Source organism: Cryptomeria japonica, chromosome 2 (assembly GCF_030272615.1).
Source record: "Cryptomeria japonica chromosome 2, Sugi_1.0, whole genome shotgun sequence".
Lineage (NCBI taxonomy): Eukaryota > Viridiplantae > Streptophyta > Pinopsida > Cupressales > Cupressaceae > Cryptomeria > Cryptomeria japonica.
The window spans coordinates 98,168,540-98,189,424 of record NC_081406.1 but is presented as its reverse complement, the minus strand read 5'-3'; the positions used below and the strand labels follow the sequence as shown (position 1 = coordinate 98,189,424).

The 20,885-nt window shown below is 34.9% G+C and overlaps 1 protein-coding gene across 4 annotated transcripts in view; it reads right to left on the bottom strand.

Moving 5' to 3' along the window:
• The window catches only part of LOC131050802 (inositol-pentakisphosphate 2-kinase), a 77,436-nt gene extending 67,208 nt beyond the window's left edge, over positions 1–10,228 (bottom strand). The window contains exons 1-3 of one of the 4 annotated variants that reach the window (XM_057985078.2): positions 9,825–9,843; positions 9,610–9,722; positions 639–769 (exon numbers count right to left, since the gene is read on the bottom strand). The gene's annotated coding sequence lies outside the window, so the exon portion shown is untranslated. Of the gene's footprint in view, positions 1–638; positions 770–9,609; positions 9,723–9,824; positions 9,852–10,057 lie in introns of those variants that run through there. The other 3 variants (XM_057985077.2, XM_057985079.2, XM_057985076.2) reach the window with 3 other exon arrangements.
• Positions 10,229–20,885: the final 10,657 nt, after the last annotated feature.

The window sequence follows — 20,885 nt, the reverse complement described above, 5'->3', positions numbered from 1 at the left end:
CAACTCTCCTTGAAGATTGCATCAGGTTTTACGTAATTGTGCTTTGTTAGTTGGTAAAGTTGAATCTGGTTTTTGAAGGTTTCAATCTATTTTCCTGAATGTGTTGTCTTAGATAGATTAATTAGCTGCTTTATCTCTCGGCTCCCCTCTTTTTTCCCTTTTTTATCAAAAAGTTGAAGTCCAAATAGCATCATCTTAAAGAGAAATTCGATGAAGTCAAGACTGTAGAGTCTTAGGGAACCCATACAACCAAAACTGATTTTATCTAACCACGTAAGTCCCCTTGGTGTTTCCAGCAAAACACATCAAACAACTGAGTTCTCCTGCAGTCATGAACTGACAGTTGGAACCTTGAGGTCGTCCCCGTTGATCACTTAAAAACAGCATTAGGGATCCCTTATTTCGAGAGAGGATAGGATACACATCGAGAACATTCTATTCTGCGTTGGCCGGATAAGAGTCGTACCAATACGGTTTTAGCCACGTCAATAGGATCCTCTAACAAATATGAGCTATCCAACATATGGAAAGTAACCAAATAGGTAAATAATTCAGGTCTGATATAAAGAACAGCTAACTGAAATAACAGACCAGCAATGAGAGAAATCACCTAAATGCTCATAACTTTACTCACACACCTCCGAATGACTTGAAATCAAGTGCGAATGATCTCTGAAGAGAAGGCGTCCAAGCCAACGCCAACAACTCGCTACAAATCTGAGCCAATATCACTGCATGCTTTCCAAGGCAGCCTCCAGCATTGTACGACCTGGCAAGAAGGGCAATTTAGTCTAGAAAATCCAAATCAACACCAAAATCCACGAAACTTAGCAAAATGGATCGCCTAACCAAGAGGAAAACAAAGGAAGAATACCCAGAAACAGAGCCTGAACTTTCAAAGACTTGTTAATGAATTTCACGTTCAGCACCACACAAAACAGCAACTCCAAAACTAAAAACAACAGTCAAAAATCAATAAACAACAAATATCTTCATCTTGGTTAAGCCCAATCTGCTCCTTTGAATGAGAAACAATCACAATATTCGGCTAGGGGCTATCTTTCAAGCACGAAACTGAAGGAGGCTAGGAGGTATGCAGTCCTCGAAGCAAGAGTTTCAACAACACTTCATTACAATATTCATGGATAGTCTCAAATGAGGGCCAAGGCACTTATTTATAACTTCCTCCCAAATCGAACCTCCTTTTCCCTCCAATGTGGGACTAAACAATGACACTCAAATTTTCCTTAAATTGCATTTCATTTCATTTCATTCCTTCACCAAGTCGTCCCATTTTGCCTAGACAAATCACTTTATTAAAATGCAAATAATACATAAAGTGAGCGCCAAATATATAATTGAGAAAATGACTTATAATATTAATATAACTTAAGCAACCCCTTAGGTAAGTCGTCCATTTTTTTGCCTTAAGTTATAATTCACTTAAAACACCATTTCATCAAATACTGAACTTGCCAAAACAAGCTCCAAGATTATGGGAGATCAAACTGAGAGAACTGCCCTACCAGATATAGCCACTGCACTAAGCTACAAAAACCCTGCCAAAAATAGTACTGCTAAAAATAGCACTTACTAAAAATAGCATATTGCTAAAAATAGTAAGTGGGTCCAAATGCATTTTAACCACATTTTGAGCTGCCGTCACAACTTACTAAAAATAGTAAGTCCAGAAAAGTCTCTAGATTCATTTGCATGTCACACCATCGCGAAACTCTCAAAAAACCCAGAAAAAACTAGAGAAATGAGCCTTGCCCCCCACTTACTAAAAATAGTAAGTTTACCAAACTCCACTGCTTGCTATGCATGTACCATCATTGCGAATCTTTCTGAAAACCCAGAAGGAATCCAGAATCAAAACTGTAAAACTCCAACATGCAAGCCACCAAAAACATTGAAATATCCCCCTAGAAGTAGGAAACCCTAATTTCTGCTTCCGGCCTACGGGTCTCCGGAATAGGCTAACGGCCAACTGAACTGATTACTGCTGAGAAGGGGACATTACATTCAAGTTTATAATAAGTTCTGCAAGTCCAAATTCTAGTCATTTCATCCTCAAATCTTGGCTTTCCTAATTACAAGAGAGATACACACTTCTTGAGAAGCTCCATGCATAGAATAATCTTTAGATCGGTTGGAGGAGACTGCATGGATAACAAAAATGTGACACCCACTCTATATATTTCAAACATATACCAAAGAAACTTAAGATATATCATAGAATTTTTCCCTGGAGTTGGACTTTAGTTTTGCAAAACGTATTATGCCTTCGTGTGTAGTCACACTGCCATATCAACACAACGATTGTAACTTCAGGTGGCATGACAATTCTGATTGTTCCAATGCCATTTGCTTCCCTCGACAAATTTCTAGTGCTATCAACCAGAGATGAAGATTCAAGAAGTTTCTAGGATGGGAAGACATGTGCATATGGGCAAATCCTCGAGCAAATGGAACATATGTTGTAAAAATATTTGGAATTTAGTTGCAGGTTTCATTAAAGGTCTCGTTTAAGAACTTTTTTCTTTGGGAGGTTTATGATAGAATCATGGTCCAAAATCAGTAGCCAAGGAATAGTAGTGTTTTGAAAACTATTTAGAGATATATTTTGCAAAATAAAATTTACACTTGTGTTGTTGAAGTGCAAATTTTCAACATAGACAGCTTGCAAGGTTTTCCCTTGGTAGGGAATTAAAAATTATGCTTCTGCTCAATAAACTTTAAACCCTGTAAAATTATTAAATGCATGCCATTAGTCAAAAAACAGACAGTCCCTGCAAAAATACAATACAGTGAAATGGAATTGAAAATATTGGGACAGATTAGCAATGGGACAAAAAGTGCAGAACTTGTACTCTTCGTCAACAATAGAGGAAGAATCTGTTCTGCTACCAACAGCTTTTATTTGCCAGCTAAGTCTGATGTTGTCATCTACAGAGTGACTTGGGCTAAAAGGATCTGTTGAGTTCCCTTGGAGCTAGAGATAGCAAAGCACTCTGCTCAAGAGAAGCCCTTTTAATATGTGGTGCGGGAGCACCTAGAGGCTCAAGAGGATCATAGTCTTTGGTTTTTGTGTTGTTTCATGTTTTTGTGATGTAATAAGGTCCATTGGACCATTTCATGATGTTTTGACAATGGTGTAAGGCATTCATGCCATTTTGTGCTTTGTAACCTATCAAGACCTATTTGGTCAACTAGTGGTCAATGGTCACCCAAGTGTGCAACAATGGGTGAGATCAATGTATTTGTCATATTTGAGCCATATGTGGCCTATTTGTCATGATTGACATGTGTCTAGGTGAGTTTGATAGGCTAGAGTACAATGTTGTCAATGTTGCAAAAAGTGCATGACAACTTTTGCAAAATTTGTATTCCAACAGCCATATGGTTCAAAAGGTGGTTATGGCCAGTTGGTAAGTTGTAATTGGACTATATAAGCCTCTCTCTGACCGAGGCAATGGTTGTTGATGCATTTTTGGAGGATTGGCAATAAAGCTATCACTATTTTCCCTGCAATTCACTGCAAATCACGTGTTTCAGACCTCTGTACCTTCTTGTACGGATTGGTGGATGCCAAAGATATGTATGGGATGTTAGAGCATTGAACTAACTTTCATTCCCAACCGGTTTAAGAAGTTTTGGTGCAGATTTGAAGGAGATCCAATCAATTTTGTCTTACCGGGTCAAGAAAACCCCTCTAAACCTAGGGTTTTAAACCAAAATGCTAATAACTTGACATTCCCCTGTCCAAAATTCATGCCACTTGGCAGAATGTCAGGGTTATATGTGTACTATAAGATTCTCAAGGTTGCAGGGATGGCCGTGAAGGGAGAAGTGAGATCCAAACAGTTTTAACCTGGCATCTCTATGTGACAGGTTATCATTTGACTGCAAATTTGTGAAGTGGGCCGAAACTTGAAGGGGTGGACCCCAAATATTGTGGAATTCGGTGGTTTGGAGATGTATTCGAGGTGTTCCAATAGGTGGTTAGGCTCTTTGATCAAATTGGAGGATAGTCCCTTTGTAAAATAGGCCTAATTGGGGCTCTAGGCCTAATAGGAGAGTCTTCATTTTAAGGGTCTATTCAAGGTGTCAAGGTCTGAGTTTGTAACATGTTTTAGGCCTTGTTCAAACAATTCATTCCATGTATGTAAGCTGGGTTCATGCACCTTGTGGTTGTGTGTGATGGTGCTGTCCTACATTGAAAGCTACTAGGTCTAGAGGCGGTCTATGAGGTGCCAAACTTTAGACTGGAGGTTGTGACCAAACCAAACCTATTTGGGGTCTACAAAAGTCATTGCCCACATGTTCCAAGGTTCTTGGATGTCTACCTAAGGTATTCCATATCATGCTCAAGCTTGTCTTGTGATTGAGTATTGAAGCCTAGAGGGGATTAGGCTAGGTATTGCATGATGAGTTGTCCATCATACTTGGTATGTCATCACTGATGCTCAGTGCCTTGTGAGGGGTTTGTGGACTGTTGAGAGTCTGATCCAAGTGGATCCAACCAGGTTTGGGAAGTAGTGTCCAAAAATTGTCTTGTCTTATTCAACCCTCTCAAGGCTCTGGATCAATATGTGGTTGAAACTCTTTCAGAAGAGGTCAACGTTAATGGTGATATGGCCTTTGCCCTGGGATTTTGACAACATTGCATTCACCACTCTCAGTTTTTAGGGTTTAACAATATGTGGTGTTCTAAACAAATAGATTCTTAGGTACATCATTTAAGCTTCTACTATGTTAATGGTAGACACAGGGAGCTTGATGCTCCTAGTTGCAATCAGTTGACATGAGAATGTAATCAATCTAGCAGCCTTGGAGATCTTTTGCGGTGTCTAGTGCCTAAATTTAAAGGTTGCAACTTCTTGAGGAAACAAAGAAATCATCTTCTGGACACATACCAAGCACACAAATAGAGTCCCCACGAATTCCGTAATAGATACTAATAGCTTGATGTAGGTGATAGCTTGGACTCCTGGGTCATCATTAGCATTAGATGCAATCTTCTACTCAGCTGTGGCCTTCATAGCCTAGCATCAGTTTGAATATCAAGTCGCCACTTCCACAGCCAAGCTTTGAAGTTAAGCATTGGATTGTTGATGATCATGTGCTATGCAAATATTTCCAGTTTCCCAATCCTAGATCCCTAATTTGTTTTAGTAGATACTACAAGCTTGAGCTGCCACCCATCCAACTAAGCAGGACAAACCCTCTTCCTAGGTACACAGAAGAGAGCCAATTGACCTTCTAAGGTTCAAAGTGATGAAATAATTCCTCCTGCAATCATGTCTAATTCTGGAATGACCAGGATGTCTTGGCCTTTAGACCTCTGTACATATTCTGCTATTTGAGAAATTTTCCACAGCAAAACTTTGAGCTCAGACATCTTAATAAGTGTGGTTATCTTTAAAACGAGCAGTACAATTCTAAAGTTCAATTCCTTTTTATATGTTCATCAATCAATTACATGAAATGACAAATTTATCTATATCTTCAAAATATATTTGGCAGTCTTTTCTAAATGATCATTTATTTGCAGAATACATTTCTTCTACAAATATTGCTATTTAGGGGCAGATAATTTTAGGAGACTAATTGAAATTTTAATTCTTTAATGAGCACACTGTAAATTTTGCAAAAGACATTGTAAAGATAAATGCCAATTAAGACTTGAGTGTAGAAACTGATAGCATAAGCATAATTTCATTTTCACCTATGCAGGTATTTAGGCTATTGTGCATGGCAAGGTGTTGTTGATTATTCCAAGAATGATTCACCCGAGCTGATTGCTTCCCTTAAGAAAGTTCACCCTGATCTTGCCAAATGTTTGTATTTTGATCTTGCCAAGAGAAGTCATTCTGTGCTTTACAAGTTGCATGGTAAAAGGCTTAACTAGCTTTGGTATGTCAATCAGCCTGAATCTCATATGAAGGTATTTATGTGCCTTTTAATGTTTTAACAACCATTTCTGCATTTTTTTGTCTGCCAGGTGACTAATAAAAAATTGTGACCATCCCTACCCAGACACGCCTTTGAGATCCTACATGTAATGTCCCCATTCGCATGAGCATCAGAATTCGAAGGATTAGCCTATCAGTTGACCTTCGTAGGCTAGTGTGGTGGAATAGAGGGTCCAATTTGGGCGTTATGGAGCTCTTCAGGTGGCAATTGTAAGTGTTTATCTCTCTAGATCCTTCATATGTTCTGAGGCATTGATATTCAGAGGTTTCTAGTTCCGTTTAAAGGGACCTACTATTTATAGTAAGTCAGGGGATGTTAGAGAGGGGCCCTTACTGTTTTTAGTAAGGCAGTTGGATGCACAGTGGATACAATGGTTAACTCCCAGGTTCAGACGGAAACAAGAAATAATGATTATTTCTGGAGTTATGTTATTTTATTTATTAATAAAGTAATACTTTATTAATAATTAATTATAAAGTGCAATTATAATGTTATATTTCCACTTTATGTGAATGGGGCCACTTAATGACTTAAAAGTCATTTAATAAAGTGCATCACAATGATAAAATATAACTTTATGGTTGAAGTGGTCATTTAAATGACTTAAGTGAAATTATAAAAGCATTTAATGATTTAAATGAGACTTCTAGAAGGGATCGACCTAATTGAAGAAATATATAAAGGCCATCGAAAAGTAAATGAAGGCATCATTCGATCATTTTATACTTGTACGTTTGGAGAGCTCTTCTCTTGGAGAAGGAACCTTAGGGTTTCTGCTATTTCGGCATTGGAGAGTGTAGCTTCTTCATTGTATCAGCATTCTGAGGTTGTGAGATATCAGCTGAAGATTTGCTTAACTGTTGGCTTCATCCAGAGGTCAAGTTCGAGCTTAATGGTGAAAGATTATCCAAGTTGTTTGAGCAGCTAGAAGGGTTTTGAAGAGCAGATTGAAAGAGTCATCATTGGAAGGCCATGTTATTACTGCTAAACAATCTTCAACACAGCCACGTGGAAGTTTACAATCTGCTGTCAATATTTCCAGCTTCATTCTCATACTAGTTTGCATATAGTTAACTCAGTTAAATCGATGCTGAGGCAGCCTTGTAATTGTTTCATCGAATAGTCTTGCATTGTAATCAATCTTGCCTTTGTATGCTGAGACTTGGCAATCCACTTGCAATCAGGTTTACTGAGTTTAGAATGCAAGACAACTGTTTGTCTTAATGCATTATTGCTGCAACATCATATGGGTATTAGTTTCAGTCATAATAAGTTTGCATGCCAACCATTTGTGATAATGCCTATACATTTCCAGTCAATATAATCAGTCTGAAGGCTGCAATAAAGGAGTTTGGAGTTGCATTGAATTGTCTGCAAAAATACCCTCTTGCTGTAGGTGTTTATTTACTTTGGTAGGTTGCTTGCCAAGTGTTTGCATTAATGCCCTTTGGCTGTAGTGGCACATCAGCTATATAATTGCATTATATATATCTTGCATTACATCCTCATTTCATTTCAGTCATTTGCATATGTTCTTTGAGCCTATTTAATGCATATTATCATCATCTTCGTTTAAAATACTGAAAGAATCATCAATCAGCAAGTTCAAACCTTGTGTGCAAAGTGTTTGACAATATTCCTTGGAGTCTAAATCAGCAAAACAGGGGCAGATTCCTAAGGGATATTACACTACAGAACAAGTTTCCCAATTTGATTGTTCATTCTGGTACAAGCTATTTATTTTTTGTTCAGTAACAAGATCTACTTAAGGAAGAGAAATCAATTGACACAGTTAGTTTTATAGAATTCTTCTTGAATGGATGGCCTTTCCATTTTGGGTAGCATATTTTTGAAAAGGATGTGAAGCTGTGTGGTTAGCTGTTGGGCTAGATTGGGATTTTCTTCCTAAAATAAGAATGCTTCTACTCTAATTTCTGAGTAGTATACTTTCTTGCTTGATTAGTTTACTAATTCAGTAGCCCTTTGTATTCTAAGACCATGCCAAGCCACCTTATCATCTTCTTCATATCCCCTGTATAGTAACTCTGAGATATCAAAATTATTTGGGAAAAAAGAATATATCTCAAGCAGTTATGGGTAGAGGGAAGATGGACATAAGAGAATAGAGAATGCAACAAGCAGGCAAGTCAAATTTTCAAAGAGGAGGGGGACTGATAAAAAAACTCAAGAATTGGCTATACTGTGTAATGCAGATATTGCACTTAAAACACTTTTCCAGCACTGGAAAAGTGTTTGAATTTGCCAGTTCTAGGTATGTTTATGTTTATTTTCTATCTTTAAATTATGGCTTTTGTCAAAGAAAATTTTGTTACCCAGATGTGTTTCTTAACTTTTTTTAAAAAGCCCTGGAAAAATTTATGTTAGCCTACTTGTGTTAGATTTTGGCAACTTTTTCCATGTAAATACAAAACATGCTCTAAAGGATGAGTGAGCATGGCATCACCGTTTCATCTCACTGGTCAGAACAAAACCTTTGTTGAAGACACATTTGGTTTGTCATGAAGATACGATGTCATAAAAATACCTCTTTGATGAATTTATTTACTATTCTCACTCTAACAATGAATAGTTTCGCTAAATTTATTTTCATCATAGTAATCGTCCATTGGCTTGTCATGCTTCTAAACTTGATAATCACTTTCTCCTGTATGGCACTATTTACAAAGAGAACATTGACTATTTTGAATATTCTATCAGCTTTAATGTTATGGCATGTCATTCTGTGTGGGCATAAACAGAGATATGAGGTATTAACGGAGGGAGCAATTGGTTTTTACTTTTTAATCATTTTGGATTCAAATTTATTTCTTTAGGAAAAAGATAAACATTTAATTGACTGTTTTTACTGTTATACTAAAATATCAGATGTTTGACATATCATACGAGAGTCCATCTAAACATGGATGTTTACATTCCCTAATTTGAAGAGCCCTTGCACAAGTATTTTTAGTAAAGCCTAAGAAATTTAGCATTGAAGGCTGCATGGACATTGCTTACATAATTAACTGGCAAAGGTAGACAATTGTTAAAACTTCATCATGATGTCATATTCAATAGTGACTTAATGTTATTGTCCGCAGTCTTGTCCTGGGCATGCTTAGAAACAAGTATAGAATAAACTTATCCTCAGCAACTCATTGAAAGGTCTTTTAGATGGAAACACAAACTATATATCAGATATTTTGTGAACTTGGTATTTGTAAACTATTATTTTTCCCACCAGTCCATTTTCACCTTCAATACAGTATAACTTTGTCTACTTTGGTGAAAGACTATAAGAGGGTCTCTGTTTGGATTATGCTTCCGGTCTACCGATGAAGTAGTGGAAGAGGAAAACAATGATTGAAATCCCTAAGTCTTTTGATTAACTCGTAGTTAACACGCTGATTGCCTCAAAGAAAGCTTAGGGAGATCTTCTGTAGCATTTTATAAAATTTGGGGAAAAAAAACTGAATATATGTACCTTGTTATCTTTTCTAGCTTTCGAAGTAAGGGAATTCCCTTAGTCAGATTGAGGTAATTCTTTGTCCCATGAAATAATAGAAGATACATCTTGAAAAATGTTAAATAAAAAATAAATAAATTAGAACTTTGGTTTATCAGACTCACCGCTGTATGGTTTTAACTTTTATTTTTTGTTTGAACATTGCATGCATGATACAGGGGGCATCTCTTGTAGAGTTGCTGGACTCTCAACAGCACAAATTCCTAGCGTAAAAAAACTGTTCAAAATTTTTCGTCAGAGTTTTTAGCAAATACGAACATCAGTGCGTTCAACACCATGTTCAGTATTGATTATTAATGAGTTCGAAGGGTAAGCATACCTGAATTGTCCGTATCCTAATCTGCAAAGTAGTAGCAGTGTGACTGCTTCATACAAATATGTAAAATGGAAAAGAAAAAGCTAACAAACAACAGGTCTTAACTTATAGAAAGAAAAGGTAAAGCAAAATAAGTCTTAGCGTGGCTGTATAGAGCTGTGTTGGTAACTGCAAATGCATAGAAATGACATTGTTAATGACTGATCAAAGGCATTTGTTATGATATTAGTACATGCCTGGAATGTTAAGAGGAAAGCTTCCACCAGATGATTCGGATACTGAAGAATGCAAATGCTCATTCTACAGCTACTAGATTCTGAGTTCTATGGCTGGTTTGCAAATGCCATTTCCCACCAGAACCCTCAACATGAAACTTTGGTGATATGCTTAATATTTTTCCCCAATTTTTAATAGACACGTCAAAAAAACCTCAGCAGAAAATACAAAAGAATTTTTTAATACAAAAATTTGAGGAGATAGAAACTTCGTTTTAAGTTCGTATTTTATATCATGCACGGGTTCCAAGGTAGCCACTAATATCAAAATAGTGCAGGGAAAACATTAATCTCCACCTATAAACCACACTTAATAAATAGTATGTTTGACTTATTTAAATTTTCTTAATGATTAGTTCAATTTATGGGCTGTTTTTTAATTTAATTTTTAAAATTTATCATCTCATAACAATGGATAGGAAATAAATTGAAGAGGCTTGAAGAAGAAGAACTTTTAAAGTTCACAAGGCTAAACAATAATAGCCTATGTGATGGTAAGCGTTGTCATCATTGACTTGTGCATTTTGGTTCTTTTTTCTATACAAGATGATGATGAGCTCCCCCAGTTTTTCAACAGGCCCCTCATTGAAAAGGCTATATCAAGAACTAGCTATCAAAACATTATCATAATTGCTCCTAATGTCTCTATAAGCAGCACACTTTAAAATGAAGTGTCATTCAGATTCAACAACCTCAAAAGTGCAAAAAATCCACACTCTTTCTTCCCAAGTTTGTTTTGGGCTTTTCCACCACCATGTTTCTCATCAGAGTTGATGAGAGTTAGTTCTCAATTGAACAATAAGAATTTTGGCTTTCAAATTCAACTGCCTTGGAAGTGCAAAAAATAAACACCCTTTCTTCCCACGTTTTTTTTTTACCTTTTCCACCACCCTGTTTCACATCGAAATTGATGAGAGTTAGTTCTCAATTGAACAATAAGGATTTTGGCTCTATGAGATACAAACCTTTATATTAGAATAACCAACTAGTGCATGCACACCATCATTTACAAAATTAGGGCTTGGGCAATTTCCACCACTGGATATTTTTTCCATTCACATTGAACATTTAATCTAGGCAAGAATAAAAACCCTTTAATATACATTTAGGTAAATTAAACAAATGTAAATTATATTCTAATAAATATTTAAAAATTAAATATGAAGATAAATATTTTTTTTAAATAATGTGAAGAAATACTATTGATGTCAAATAAGAAATAGTATTTTTTTTTCTTTTTGTAAAAGAATTAGAAATATCTCTTTACATCTTTTACATAGATTCTTCTAAAGATAGTTAGATATGTTAGTATTACTTAGGTATATATCCATTATATTTTAATTGTATTTACTAAAGAGATCTTATTTTACTTTTAAATTATTTTAAATTTAATTTATTTTGTTTGTATTAATATGAATTAATTCCTTCTCACTCATTATATATGAGTAGTTATTTTTATAAGTAAATAGGCAACATAAGGATCACACTTGTTGTACTAAATAAGTTGCAAAATACATGTGAAAATTTCTATGCTAGACATTGGCAAAGGCACAACAACTTTAGATCAAGAGTTTGTAGTTACAAGAGTTGGGGCTTCTAGTTACAAAAATGCCCTATCAACCTATATCATAGGCTAGCTTATTAGGATAAGAAAATATAAGATGCCTATGTCAACCAAAATAATAAACAAATATATTACATAAGGAGGTAGACATATACAAAGTGCCCCAATAAAATAGAGCTATGTATACTATGGAGCCACATAGCAAAGAACCTCAACTTCCACATCACCCTTGGAGCTATCAAAAGTTGTAGAACTAAGTCATACAATGTCGTTTGACAACATGAATCCAAGTTCTTGTTTAAGGAGTTTGAACTCCCATGACACCTTCATCATCTTATGAGCCTCATTTATTGGGAATGTCAAGGGAATACAAAGGTGTTATGGCCTAATTTACATGTTGAGGGAATGTATAAAGGTGTGAAAATATAAAAAATAGTTTTTGATAGAATGTGAAAAGTATCAATGCGACAAAGATGAAATAGTTGTTACCCCAAGGAAACTTTAACCAATACCCATTCCTATCTATGTGTGGATCAACATTTCAATAAAATTCATTGAAAGCCTACCAAAGTTTATAGAGAAATATATCATTCTAGTACTAGTAGATCATATCTCCAAATATTCTTATTTTTGTTGCTTAGCCCACCCCTGTACTACCTCCACCATTGCCCAAACATTCGTGGATTAGATCTCTCACCTCTGTGGTATTCCTACTTTCATTGTTAGTGATTATGATCTCATTTTCACTAGCCACTTTTGGAGAGAATGCTTCCAAAACGCTGGTACCCAATTCAAGAGGAGCTTTGTGTATCATCCATGGATAAATGGCCAAACTACAAATATCAATAAGTGTCTAGAGACCTATTTACAATGCTTTTCTTCAAATCCCCAATAACATTGGACCAAATGGTTACCCCTTATAGAATGGTGGTATAATATTGCATATCACCCAACAACCAAGATAACATCATATGGAGTCTATATATGGTCAATTGTCTCTATCTTTGTCGACATATATTTTATATAGCTCAAATTTGCATGTAGTGGATTCCACCTATTGTACACACAACACCATTATTTGTACCCTTAAGAATAATATACACATAGCAAGGAAAATATGAAGCAATGAACTAATCGTCGCTTTTTATAACGCACTTTTGTCATGGTGACGTGATATTTTAATTCAACTCTATTTTCAAAATAGTTATTGTTAAAGATGGAGACATATCAGAAGTTAGCGCCTAGTTTCTATGGTCCCTATAAAATTTTACAACAGATGAATTAAGTTGTAGATAAGTTGAATTATTCTCCCTTCTCCAAACTCCATTCCTACCATTCTTCTTATTTGAAAAAGGTTCTCATGCAACACACTCATGCTTAGTCTACATTACTTGAGCTAGATATAATGGGCTCTATCCTCTCAACACTGGAGTTTATCCTTGATATATGTTCATTCTTACTCTCCAAATGCACCATCACTATAGCTCTCATCTAATTGCTTGGTATACAACCAAAAGATGGAACATGGGAAGCCCTCTTCTAATTGTAAAATGAGTTTCCTCATCCCAAACTTTGAGGATAGCTTTTTAAGGGGAAGGACATGTTAGAGGTTGCATTTCTAACTATTTTATTAATTAAAAACTTTTGTGTTAAGGTAGGATTAATGAAAGCATTAGATACATATGCATTGTAAGTAGTCCCTCTTGTTAATGTAGCTTATCACGCATGCTTGGAATGTCGTAGGTTTATTCAGTAGAATTAGTAGAAGGGTTTGGATAGTACAAAATGCTTTTAAGTGAGCTTATCCCACATGTTTGGGAGGTAATAGTTCTATGGAGTAGAATTAGTACAAATATGAGAGTTTGGATTGTACAATAGGTATTTATATATTATATTATATTGAGCATTGCCCAAAGTAGGTTACCCCATTGGTGAGTCTTGTGATATTTATAGTGTGATTTTATTGAATCAATACAACATTATTCACTGTGTTTCAACTTAGCTTTTATTTTCTATATTTTGTGAACCTACTTAATTTTTTGTATGTAACATCATCACACTGTCTTTACATTTTCTCATAAAATTTTGCATACTTGTGAAGAAACCCCAATTGAATATAAAAGAAAAATAAATACACTATACTGTAACGGTGAAAATTAGGATTTCACCATAGAATGTAATAAAACCACTAATTTTGCTTAATTACCATCACATTAAGGAGAGAGAGGAATTTGATAGATCTAAGCCTAATAGACCAATATTTTAATTAGATTCCAAACCTCCTAATTGGGGCTTTTATTTCCCTGAGATTGAATTGAATTTGAATTATTTAAAGATTAGGGTGAAATAGTGAGTTATTGAAGCAATTTGATAGAAACAGTAAGCTACAGTCATCATATGGAGCCACAAACCTGGATTTGAGTAGAATATGAAGGTTTGGATGTGGTTTGGATCTGTTCCCAAAAATTCAACTTGATTCATCAGGACTGTGGTGGTGGTCGCCTTGGTCTTCTAAACTTTATGCCATCAAAAAGTGAACTTGTTCATCTTTGCGAACCCTATTGATCCTCCAAAACACAAAATTGTACATATTCCTACACATAATGAAAAAGGGGAAATTGTTGGGAATAAGAGTTTTCCTTAGGTTAAACCCCAGTTTTGGAATTGACCATGAAATTGAATTGAAAATGTAAATGAAGTATTGTAGTAAAATACTTTTCTTTTGAGGGAAAGGCTAAAAATCAATGAAAACCTAATGATATACCTTTAATGAACTTTTGTTTGTCTTCATAAGGAGATAGGGTTTCATGGAGATATTCTTCATAAAACATAGAACATGAATGCCATCTCCAATGCTTGAATCTTGACTTTACTTCTGCTCAAATGCTTGATCGAAGGTTGCTTTCTTTCTCACTTGAATTTTCTAGACTGTAGGATGATAAATTGATCGATTGGGTATCAAAATGAGAGGGGTAGACCTCCTTTTATACTTGTTGGTCAAAAAACAAATTGAATTTCTGACACAGGCCGACACAGGATCTAGGTCCCCATCCAAATTGGGTGACCAATATGAAGACCCAAAATGGGCCCTTTTTGAGAGGACCATGACACCCAACGCCATGATCCTGGACATTAGGGCTCCAGGATTAAGGGGGAGAAAGTGCAAATGGTGAGAAAAATGAGTTCAGTAATATGTGTGAGTAGAATCAGTTCTTTAATCAAGCCTTAGAGGATGAATACCAAAGTGAGGACAAAATTGTAGGCGAGTACAATTTAGGATGCTACATTTAGCCCCACTTTAGCAGCAGTATGAGACTAAGCATACTCACGATAAAGTACAAAGGTCTACATAGAAAACTTTCATCAAAATATCAAAGAGACAAGACACACTAAGCCCCCAAGGGACTTTAGGATAATATCAAGATAAAAGGGACATCATAAGAGAGAGGAAAGAGAGAGAGAATCATGACTATTAGCCTAGTAAGATTCGCTTGCTATGAGTCATGAAAAAAGAAAAATTACAAATTACAAAGCAAAAGGCTCAATTTGCAAAGTAACCTGAGTATCAAAAAAAGTTACATATGGTAACATGCTTGTAATTTGCATGTTATAGTAAGAAAGGAAAAATCAAATGATAATGATCACAAAACATAAAAACACATAAGGGATCCAGTAACTCTAGGGTCAGAATGCTCTTATGATAAATAATGTATATCATGAATATTTGCATTGAATTTACCTCATCCCCCAAAGGTAGTGGAACCACAAGCACGTTGGAAGAAGGGAACATGTTCCTTTTGGGTCAACATGAAAGAGACCAAAAGAGATCTCAATGCTTTGTATCGTCCCCAAGTAGACAATACAAGGGACGACAAATAGAAGAATTAAGATACAAATAGAAGAATGTCACAACAAATTTGACATCTTTATTACCTCGCGCCAACAGAGTGACAACGATGAATCCAAAGAGAATCTAACATAACAAAAAAACATGCCATAGAGGAAACACATTAAGAATAAGCAAGAGAGGGGAGAGAAACTATGACACGAATGAAGCTAGTCAAGCAAATCGTCTGCCTCCCAATCTTGTTGAACATTGTTTTGGGAATGTGGACAAGATGCAAGAGGAGCAACTTCGAGTACAATAGATGGAGGTACTACAAGTTCCAAACAAGGACCATGCTCTAATGATGGGTTACTTTTTCTGTCACTAGGAGCTAGGATTAATGTTTTTGAAAATTGTTTAGAAAAATTATTGTCGATGTTAACAATCTCATACATATTATCAAAATCATTAGAATCGACATTGTTATCATCAACAACATCATTATCCATTTATCCATCGAGATTAATAAAAATATGATCTCTAATATGAATAGAGCACGAACCATCATTTTTCTTAAGCATTTTAAATCTTGGTGATTTAGGTTGAACATCCTCCCTAGGTTTAGGAGAAAGCTAGACAAATGGGACTAAGTCAACATTTGGTGTCTTTGGCAAGGAAATGGTTTGAGAAGAAATTTTACAAGCCTTAGCACAACGTCTTTGTTGGTGTTCTCTCGCACAAAGATTTATTTTATTTTTAGTTGAGGGTCGTGAAGGATTAGGATCAATGGACAAAAACTTCTTCTCTTCCTTAAAGGAGGAGGTATGGGAGAAGGTCTACTAGGTCGAGAAATAGGAGATGTCAGACGCTTTCTTTTGTAAGACATAGGAGGTAGGACTGCGATATATATAGGAGCAATAGAAGGCATAGAAAGGATACCAAGTCCATCATGAGGAGGAGGAATAAGTCTAGGATCTCTAGGGTTACTCAAAGATCTGAGATAATCTCATTCTTCCACTTTTGATAGGATAGAAAAAGAGCATCGCTTCGAGGCTTAAGAGGCTCAAATTGTTTAGGCCAAAAGTATTCAAGGGTGACATCTCTACGCCTCACCATGGATTGGTACATGTCATGATTAATTGTTATGATAGTGCAATTATGAGGGAATTTTAGACACTTATGAATAGTAGAAGGGATCACTTTCATGGAAGAGAGCCAAGGATGTCCCAACTTCACACGAAATTGATTCAATGTAGGAATGATAGCAAAAGTCACATCTAAGCACTTAGTACCAACCTCAACGGGAAGAGTAATAGAACTAATAGTAGGCCAAGAGAAACCATCATACACCTTGACCACTACATCATATCTATCATATTTTTATAAGATTTACCTTAAGAATTCTCCTCCTCAAATACAATTTACAACACTACACTTACAAATACAATTTAAATGAAAATAATTTTCGGTCAATGTTTTACATCATAATATAATCAAAATAATAAATAAAAATTTATATTGCTATACTAAAACATAAATCTACATAGATATTGTTATTGCATGTTTCTTTTATATCAAAAACATAAAACTTTCAAAAATATTGTTCTATGCATTGTGTGTCTTTAAGTTTTATATGCACTTTTCATTTCAAAAGTTAGTTTTTCAATCATGACAAATCTTTATTTACAAGATTTTCATTCCTTTGATAATTCATTTTCTTGTGATGATTACACTTTTAGTAAGGAAGAACTTGATGAGTTTCTTTATCCTAAGCCTTCTAAACAAACATTTTGCCAAAAACTCATCAACAAAGTTGTTATGCCATTTCGTAATGATGACGTAGATAAGTTGGATGGCTCTCCTCATGAAGTCATCCCTATCGAGTCATCCTCCAAATCTAGTAACATGGCGATATATGACAATCCTCTTTATGATGATTTATCTCCCATTAAATCCCATAATCAACCATTTAGTGGTCATGATTATGCTATGTTAGAGGATGGTCTTGGTGATTTCATTTCTACTAAAACTTCTTCAACCAATCTTAAAATATTCAAGAGATTGATTAACAAGATAAATGTGACTGGCTATGAACATAATTTTCCAACACCCAATAAACCTCTTTTTGTGGTTCAAGGTGCTAGTTATCCTCAAACTTCTTAACCTCTTAACAAGCCTCTATTTTTAGATCAAGGCGGTTATAGTAATAATGCCTTTTGCACTCCTAACAAACCAATTGTTACTGTGCAAAGAGGGTATCCTGCCAAGAGTCCTTATGAGTATGCTAAACAAATTACCAGAGAGAGTTATAATTCAATTGCCCATACCTACAATACAAGGAACATTAGGCAACCCATTCCTCCTCCAATGATTTCTTCTTCTCTTCCTTATTCTCAACCCATTCTTCCACGAGCACCTCATATATCACAACATCTTGGTAAAGAGTATGATCTTATTGAACAACTGAAAGCTACTCCTACCAAGATATCCCTTTGGGATTTAATTCACACATCATGGAATGTTACGAGATACTTTAAAGAACTTAGATTTGCCACCTACAATGACAGCTAATAACATGGCTTCTTTGTTTGACTCTATGAAAACACCTAAAGCTCAAATTGTATACTCAGAAGATGAGTTGCCTTCTCAAGAGATTCAAAATTAGTATGATCTTCTTATGATTGTTTTCCTTATTAATTGCAATTCTATAAGACGAACCTATGTGGACAATGGATTTGTTTGCAATGTTTGTAGCATTTATCTATTGTGTAAGATCAATGTGGATACTTCTCTTCTAAAACTTGAATCTCTTTCTATTCGTGATTTTGCCAATGTTGCTAGAAATTCTTTAGGTACTATAACCTTTCCTATTAAAGTAGGACCTCTTATTTTATATGCACCTATTCAAGTCATGTTTGATAGCCTTACAATCTTTTGTTAGGACAAAATTGGATTCACAGTATGCGAGTTGTTCCTTCTACTCTTTATCGTCAAGTTAAATTCATTTAATAACAAGATGTATACTTTGCATGTTGTTACCAATTTACAAGCTTGTTTGCAAACCTCATCTAATTCCAAATCTTCTCCAAGTACTCCTACTTCTTTTATTAAAAATGAATCACCATTTCCTGTTGAAGATACTTCTTCATTTGAAGAGGTACTCTTAGGTGATTATTGGGGATCTTTAGGTTTTACACCTTCTTTTATAGGAGAATATAAAATACCCCCAATAGAGCCTAAGACTAAAAATCAGGATGATACGGTTGAACCTGAAAAGCAACCCACTTTGTCTAAACAACTTAGTGATAACTTTGTGACTACTTCAAAATCAGATGTTTCTTCTACTTCATTAAGTGGTGTAAAGCAAAACCTTTTGAATGAGTATATATTTAAATATATATAGAAATACTTACACAATTACACATTTACACAACACATTATCAATAGTTATTAAATATGATGATAGTGAAAGGTATATAAAATGACTATAGAAATACTCTTAAATACTTTCAAGAAAATGCATTGACTAAATCACAACTAGACTTAGCATCATTTATGGATAAGTAAAATAGAGAAAAAATTTCAGCGTATACGAAACCTAGTACGATCTTATTAGCTATGTAAATTATGAGAATATGCATGAAGAGTTTTAATTTTGATAATCCTTACTCAACTCTCTCAACCCTAAGTGAATCAACCATGAAACAAAACATTTAATTCTTCCTACTCCAAGAGAACATTAGTTAGGTATGATGGTTTACATATACACACACACCAAACAATCATACAATTTATTTATCATAACAATTATAAAATTGATACATAAGGTGGTGAAAATTAGGGCTTCACCACTTGGACTGATAAAGTGTAATGCCCCGCCAGGAAACCCGGAAGGGTTAAAGCTAAAACACTCAAATGGAGTGTAAATATATATTTTTATAATAATAAGAAGAGTGTTAATATTAAGTCGTAGCATTAAGATACATTGGAGTTATCTAACGCATAGATAGCACAGCGGAAGACTAAACGAACCTAAGGAGTTTCCCCAACGTGATTACGTAACTTAACACCTAACTCAACTCACGACATTAGATCTAATTAAACTGAATAACTTAATTACATGTTATTACTTGGAACATGGATATGATTTGTTCAGTGAATTAACATTATAGAGATTATGAAGTGTTCATCTATTATGATCGCAGAAGTGGCCTACAAGAGGGATTTTACCCAATGAAGTTAAAACATAGTTAACTTAATAATTCACCCATTAAGGTTTAAGTATGGTTAACTTGGTGAGCCATCCATTTTAGATACAATGCAACTAATATATCGAAGTTCATTTATAGGGGTTAAAATTGTAATTAGCCAAATGAGTTCATTCATTGTAGTTAGAATATTGCTAAGAGATGATGTTCATTCATTATGGTGAAAATGTAATATAGCCACATGAGTTCATCCCTTTAATTAAAATATAGCTAATAAGATGAAATTCATTCGTTAAGGATTAAAAATGTAAGTATCATAATGAAGATCGTCCATTAGGGTTAAAATATAACTAACTCGATGAGTTCACTCTTTTAAAGTTAAAATAAAGTTAATATGAAGAGATACATTTGCTAAGATTAAGATATAAACAACTAAATGAGTTCTCCCATTTTAGATCAATTTTAGCTATTATGGTGAAGTTCATTTATTAAGGTTGAAATGTAAATAACTAAATGAATTCATCCAATTTAGTGAAATAGAGCGAATATGACAATGCTCACTTATTAAGATAAAAAGGTAAATAACCAAATGAGGTTCATCCATTAGATTTTCAGTTTAGATATTATGACAGTTAATCCAATATTTGTTATCCATTCATTACATTCAAATTACAAGCTTTATGATAAGTTAATCCAATAATTGTAACCTAGTGAGTTTCTTTCCATGCTTACTTCTTTTCATTAACATTAACAAAATACTTTCCATAATCATATTTACAATCTTTTATGACCCTAATTACAAAATTTAACAAGAGGAATTTATTCATGCATTCAAGAAATAACTCCATTAAATCCCCATTATACACTGACAAAACGCAACCATACATGCTAGCACTGAGAATGAAACAAGAGAGACAAAAGCATCACATAACACAGATATGATCTCGGAGTTCACCCCTAGAGGGCTACATCTCCGGGTCTGCTCAACTGCAAGATCCCTCTGGCAATTAATATAGTTAAGGTTACATAAGTTTCATGTCATTTACATCTTGCCTTATAGGCGAACACAACCACTATACAACGACCACTTCGGTCAATAAATACATAAATGATTCCTTTATAGAAGTTGATCCAACTGAACACATCAAAAGAAATTACAAAGGTCTCTTGTCTGACGGTTCCCTAACTAGG